Source organism: Phalacrocorax carbo, chromosome 1 (assembly GCF_963921805.1).
Source record: "Phalacrocorax carbo chromosome 1, bPhaCar2.1, whole genome shotgun sequence".
NCBI classification, from domain to species: Eukaryota; Metazoa; Chordata; class Aves; order Suliformes; family Phalacrocoracidae; genus Phalacrocorax; species Phalacrocorax carbo.
The window spans coordinates 23,020,896-23,027,966 of record NC_087513.1 but is presented as its reverse complement, the minus strand read 5'-3'; the positions used below and the strand labels follow the sequence as shown (position 1 = coordinate 23,027,966).

Sequence of the window (7,071 nt, the reverse complement as noted above, 5' to 3'; positions counted from 1 at the left end):
TACTTGGGGAGGAAAGGATGGAGGAGGTAAATGCAGAGCAATAATGTGCTCTGTACACCTGTGAAAATCTTATCCCCATGTGTGTGCACTGTCATCATCCTTGACACAGCATCCCTGTACTCTGCTTGGGTGGAAGCACAAGAGCCCGTTCCTGCATGTGAGGATGTGCACTTGCACCAAAGGCAAAGCCCCAACCAGAGGTCACTGCCTACAGGAACTGGCAGAAGGGAGCTTAGGTGGCTTTGCTATTTGCTGCCCATCATGTCCATTTGAACACATCCATCCGTTGCTGGCTTCCCCCTGTGCGGCAGCTGGCACCTCTCACAGCAGCACAGATATATTCTGCCACCATCCTCTTTTCCCTCCCCAGTTGTCTCTCTGCTTGTGGTCTGGCACAGTTGTGTTTTCTCCAGCATCCCCCTCTGAAGCATAGGCTTCATGCCAAGGTTTCTTTGCATCTCCGTTAGGCTCCCCTCCTCTGTTGCCTTCCAACTGTTCCTGAATTTCTGGCCCCTCTTGTGATCCACCAGTAGCCTCCTTGGTGGCCAGTTGTTTCTCTTCCGTTTTCTGCATTAGTGAAGGATAAAGAGTAACCACTTTTATCTCAGTGGGGTAGTTCTTGGGCTAGAAACTGCCTACCACAGATGAATATCATAGTAGAGAGTATCCCTATTTACAGAGTCATGCCCAGGAATATAAAAAGTTGAGTACGTGTTTGGTGACAGATGAGTGTAAAAGTAGAGAAATGGAAGAAGGCGGCATGCAGAACCTAGGCGATGCTCCACAGGAGTGCACTTCTCTTGTTCTTTAATACCATGCAAGGGACCAGAAGTGAGTTGGCTGGACATGACAGTGTAAACCAGGAAAGCTACAAAGCAAACAAACCAAGTGAAAAAGAGCGTGAATCAGCCTGGCAGATCAGATCCCAAATGCAAGTCAGAAGAGTGAAAAAGAGGCTGGAGGAATGGTTCTTTTTTGCACCTGTCTATCTTTAATGGGAAAAATTGCAAAGAAGATGGATTAAAAAAAAAAAAAGAAAATAGCAGTAACCCAACTGTCAGCCAGGTAAAAGCTGTGCTTTGATTTGACACCAGCAGACCACAGAGATCTAAAATGCTGGGAGCTCTCTGAAAGCATTTTCAGCCTGTCAAAGGTATCTGGTACTAAAATCGTAATCAGAAACCTGAAGAAATAAGAGATCACCTTCCTAACTGTGCAAAAAGACTAACTGCAAGTCATAAAATATTAAAGATTAAAAAGTTCATTCTAGATTAATAAACAGGATGAAAAAATGTAAGAGCTGAAATGCAAATGCTCAGAGGGTCTGCAGTAGCTGTGTAAGAGCAGCAGTCATGTACATTGCTAATAAGTAAGTTCACATCTAATTGTGATTATAAGTGGAACAGACATGGAGATAATTTACCCTCTAGCATGCAGAAAGCATGAAACTACAATGAAAAATACATCAGCATTTCTGTGAACAGATCTGTAAGTAGGAGGCAAAGCATACAAACAGAGCAAGCAAAGGACAAAGGAAAGACTTCTGGCTGCAACAGAGAAAACAGGACACTGGAAAATGGCCTGAGTGTGAAGTCATATACATACTGGGGCCAGTGCAAGCTGGTTTGCCAGTACTTTTTTTTTTTTAAGTACCTCTGTGCTGATGAAGCACAGAGCGCCTCAGAGGACATACTGTTGCAAGACTATGACATTACTGTGAGGCAAAATCAAAAGATGTAGTTTGTGAAGTTCAGTTAGTACCCGATGCAAAGATAAGGCAGTGGCTCACAAGAATGCAAATGCCACATAAGGGAATTCATTGTTATTACAAAGCGAATAAATGATTTTGCTAACAAACAAACTAGCACTATTTGAACGTTACATACCATAAGCAATGTACAAGGACCTAGAAACTGCCACTGTCTCACTGTTTCAAATTAGAGCAGATAACCACTGCTTTCAGGTAAACCGTATCAATGGGATGGGCACCAACAACAGTCATAAAACAGAAGAGGTAACCTCTTTGTAGCATTATTATCCTTCCAGCAAAGCCTCCTAATGGTTATCAAAGCCCTAGGAAAGATGCTTATCAGTTCAGGAGTACTGACCCAGCAGTCTGGTTCAACATGGGAAAGTTGGGCTGCAGGTAGGCTTTGAGATCTCTAGCTCAAATTCATTACACCTAAGTAGGATTTAAGGAAGGTTTGTATGTAAGATGTGTAAAATGCTCAAATTTCCCATGACTGACAGGCTACAATCTGCTCAGACCTACAAGCAAGAGATCCTGTTGAGATCAAATTATTTCTTCAGGATAAACCATGCAGCAGGGAGCAAGTTACACCTGTTGACAAGTTGGGCTATAACATTGTTGTAGGTCCCTTCCAGCTGAACTATTCTACTGTATTTTATTCTGAATGGCATAGCTGTGGATGTGCACAACTGCAAATCCACTTCCGACAAACACAGGGCATGATCGTGACAGTGTAAGGCAGTGGGAAGTCCCAGCAGTGGAAGGTCCCTGTGCTGGGAGATGGCTTACCAGACTTGGCAAGAAACAGGCCACTGAACAACTGACAGACAATGGAACAGGCTATTTTAAACTAGAATGTCAAAAAAAAACCACCCACATAATGAGATAACCTGTTACTGCAGAAAATGCTTATGCTCAAATGTTAAACTACCTGGAAGACACGAACAATAATTTCCCGGTGACAAAAGGAGAAGTAGAGACCTGAAAGAACATTTCTCTATTTCACGCAAAATAAGAAAAAGACTGAAATATGTATGAATTATTATTTTCTACACTTTAATGAATTATAAAACAAGGGTTAAATTAGTGTTTGCAAGGTTGTTTAAATTTTACTGTGTCCGTGAGAAATGAAATATTGCTAAGTCGTCACAAGCGCTGATGTTCTCCAGAAGAATTATTACAAGACTGCTACGAATTCCTTATAGGAAACACAATCAAATGTTCTGCTTAACATCATAGTTGCACTGAGCACTGCGGTGTGATGTTACAGTGGTGCGCTGTGCTGCGATGTTATAGAAAGTGTGACTTCCCCCAGGCGCCTTCTGGCTGAGCCAAAGATCCTGAGGTACAGAGGGCTGAAAATGAAAGCGGGATATTTATTATGACAGCAGGTGTACTTCTGATTCGGAGACTGAAATGAGAAAAGGGCAGAAACAAGGAGAGAAGGAATCCTTGAGGGGATTTGGAAAAGGTGGCCTCACTGATCTTGCAGCACTTGAGGTCCTAGGTTTATCAGTACGCTTTGAAATGGTTGAACATTCAGTATTGCTTGGGGTTGAGTCCAAATTAAAGAGGGTTGCCTCTTAGCAGAAACGGCATTTCTATTATCCCTCAAACAAGGTTTGCAGTGAAAGATTTGCCCTTTGCCCCTCGTTTTCCTCTGCAAGAAGAAGGAATCTCATGCAGGGCTGTGGTAAGCAACGTAGAGCTGAGGGTTAGGTGCAGCTTTGCTAGACTGCCTAAGGCTGTAAGGTAGGACTAGACCTGGCAGCTTCCAAGGATCTGAACCTCTCCCACTGGTGAGTGCCATGTCAGCCGTGGAAAGGGGCTACCTTCTCCTTAAGTAACACGATTCTTGTTGAAGACTTGTACCACCAATGGTACTTTTTCAGATTATCTTGGCATTCAGCAAAATATTGTTCTCCTGCTGATCCTGTCTACCTGACTGCATTTTTGAAAAATGCTTTCAGGTTGAGCATTTGGATGACCCAAATTTTTTTTCTTTATTGGTACTCTTAAGAAGACCACCAGGTGGGCCAATGTAGCTTTGCTCTTTGAGCCATCCATGAATATTTTAGAAGAGTACTAAAACTCGCTCATAGTACATTGGTTTTGCAATAAAATGGTTATTAAAATTGCTTAAATTCTTAATAATTTATTTTAACTGCTTATTTTTTCTGGCAGGTCCTTCAGAGGAAGGGAAAGGGGGAAAATGTAAAACAGAAAATAGCAAGTCAAAATTAATCAAATCATTTTCCTGACAAGTTTATGGTAACAAAACGTTACTATACGATGCTGTGTCTTAGCAGTCATGCTGAAGAATTCCTCTGCACATATGCATGGTTCAGCTTCTCTTTATTAGATCATATTTATGAGGCATCCACATTATTTGGCCTCTGGAGAGCTCTTGGTACTTGCAAAATTACTTTAAATACATTAAATATGAATACTTTTAATTAAGCTGTTTTAAAATAGTCCTTTGAGGAACTGCTGCAAGAGAAAACAAGAGTTAAACACAACTATTCCACCTCCTCCTTGGCTGCTACCTGTGTTAGCTCCCAGAGTGGTTCTTGGCCTCAGTTTTCCATTCAGCCCGAAGTGCAGCCGAGATGTGCCTACGCTGTGGTGTGGCTGCGCCGGGGATGGGGTGAGGTGTGGGTGGCGTGTCGTCCCATCTGCCGTAGCTGGGCTTTAACTTCCAGCAAAGCTGGAGTCTTGCCAAGACAAAAAAAACAATGTCTGGGGAAAACAGAACAGATACTTGTTTCACTTCCCCCTTGCAGCTGTGTTATTCCGAGATAACTGCTATTTGGTTACCTGTGCAACCCTATTCTTAAGGAGGCAAACATTGGCCACCACTAAAAGGTCCCCTACCAAAAATGGTGCTGGATGGTTCTGCTTCAAGTCTGTGGCTCACTTGATATTTACTGGTTGTTAGCAACAGAGCCAGCTGACGCCCTACTGAAGTTACCCATCAGATAACCCAGCAGAGATTTAATGGCAATTTTTTCACATTTTTGCAGGAAGGAAGGAATACAGCTGTCTGACAGAAGTTCTTAGCAAGTTTTCTTTCCTTTTTTATGCTGAGGTTTCAGACAGCAGTGGTGTGTGATGCTTCAGAAACCTTTCTTGTTCCTTTCCTTCCCAAGTCTCTGCTTAAAGGCTTGACTTTAAGTGGCTTCTTGTTCTTTTCCTTCCTAAGTCTGTCCTTAGAGGCTAGGTTTTCAGTGGAGGCAGTATTTAGGGAAAAGGCTATGAGTTTTAAATAGTTCTTCTGAGGTTCAGGGATAACAAATTTGTCCATGCTGATTCTTTAGTGGTTCTTGGGGGATACTTTCATCTGAAAGCTATCCCAGGCATGTTATGCAGCTAATCATTGCTGTGGATTTTTACTGCAGATGCTACAGATCTTTAACATCCTTAACAATTTATAGCTATTAAGATTTAATTTGAAGTTAATAACCTGTCCATATGGTAAGGTTGCACTTAAAGTATTTGATAAATTTTTATAAACTATGTATTGACTGTGTATTTTATATACAATTTTAATTGTAATTTTTTTAGCAACAAAATTGTGTTACAAAAAAGCACAAATGAGTTTTTCTGTGAAGTGCATGTCTAGACTTGTGTTAATTTAAACTTCAAGTATGATTTTTAATACTGACCCCCTCAAAGTTTTTATTTACCCTGGCATGACTTATTTCAATTTAGCTTAAATCAACGAGCAATTAAATCCAAAGACAAGTATGCACTGAGAGTGTTGTATAGACCTAACTGAGCAAGTTTTAGTCAACCCTGTTATATTGAATCAAGGCTCCTTTTTGCTTAAAAAATGCTTTACAATGACTTTGAGTCACTTCCCTACATAAAATCTTGTAGCACAAATGATGTATTAAAACAAAATCAAAGGTTAGTACGTGAGAGCAGTCATATGCTGCAGCGACATACATCTTGAGGAGTGAAGGGTTTACAAACAGATTTCTCTCAGGGAAGAAAAGCAATTGACACCCAATTAGTGTTAAAGCATATTCCTAAAGCTCAATGACTCGAGAGCAAATTACAGTTGTCATTGTGGATTTGTGAAGCGTGCTGAACGATGATGCATTCTTTCGGAGGGAAGTTGATCAGACATGAAAGTATAAAACAAGCACAGCAAGTATGAGTTCTCTGCGTTTCTACAATATCTGTGCTTCAATAAAACAAATTTGTAAAGTAACCGTGAGGTCAATTGGATGCATTTTTATGGAATCCTGCTGCTTGCTAAAATCCTGTCAACGGCTTCCCAAGCTTTGAACCAAACTGCGACACATCAGTTCCCCTCCTCCCTGCCATTCGTGGCCCCTCAGTTTTGTAGCCGTAAGCTGTCACAGAGATGGCAGTCTGTGCCTGAGCAAAATGACACGGGGGAAAGGTTTTCTTGCTGCATGGCTAGTAAGGGGTGGGTTTGCTCTCTATTTCTGAGCAGGGCTTTTCCTCCCTAGAGTAGGGGATCAGTGCAGTGTGATGGTGATCAGGGAAACCCTCATCAGCAAGGGGAGTTTTCAAACTTCTTTGTTCTTCCTTTATGGTTCATATGGAATGCATATGCTTCTTACAGGATAGCTCCAAGCCTGAACTTTATTTTCAGTCAACCATTTTAGCAAGATTATGCAAGAGGAGGAGGAGAGCAGATGTCATTTACAATATACCTGAGATTGGGAAATAAGCTTATTGCTTATTTGACTCATTTAAGGAAAGCTTGTGTTTGAATATGGATGAAGAAGCACAATTATACATCAGAAAAGGCATTATCTATTCACAGTCTTCCTAAGCTGTTGATCTGGTACGCTTTAGCAAATGCAGGGTACCTCCCGGCAATGCCGGTCACATGCTTAGACCTGGCATCCTGTGGTGGTGCACGTGGCAGCTGGCTGCGTGGGACCACCTTGCTGCCTGCGTGCACAACAGCTATCGCCCCGCTGCGAGGGCTGTGGCACGTCTGCCGCCATCTCAGCAGCCCATGCCCCGCAGGCATGGCCAGGCCAGGGAGCACTCTCCTGGAGCCAGCTGGTAACACATCTCATGCAGCTTGCATGGCTTTGGTCATCCTCCTGATTCAGCAACTTCAGTGTTGTCCTGAATAAGGATGCTTTTCTCAACTGGAAGCACTGACCTAGAGATGGAGTAATTAAATTGCACTGTTCATGAAAAGCCCTCACTGTTAATTTACAGAATTTGTCATAGATCCCAGAATACAATCACAGAAACAAAGACTGAACTGAGAACAAAAAGAAGGAACGTATTTGAGAAATTTAAATTTCCAACAAATTTCATAACAATTT

At 41.9% G+C, this 7,071-nt stretch overlaps 1 protein-coding gene across 7 annotated transcripts in view; it reads left to right on the top strand.

Moving 5' to 3' along the window:
* Positions 1-7,071, top strand: part of PLXNB2 (plexin B2) — a 258,485-nt gene that overhangs the window by 217,013 nt on the left and 34,401 nt on the right. The gene's annotated exons all lie outside the window — the stretch shown is intronic.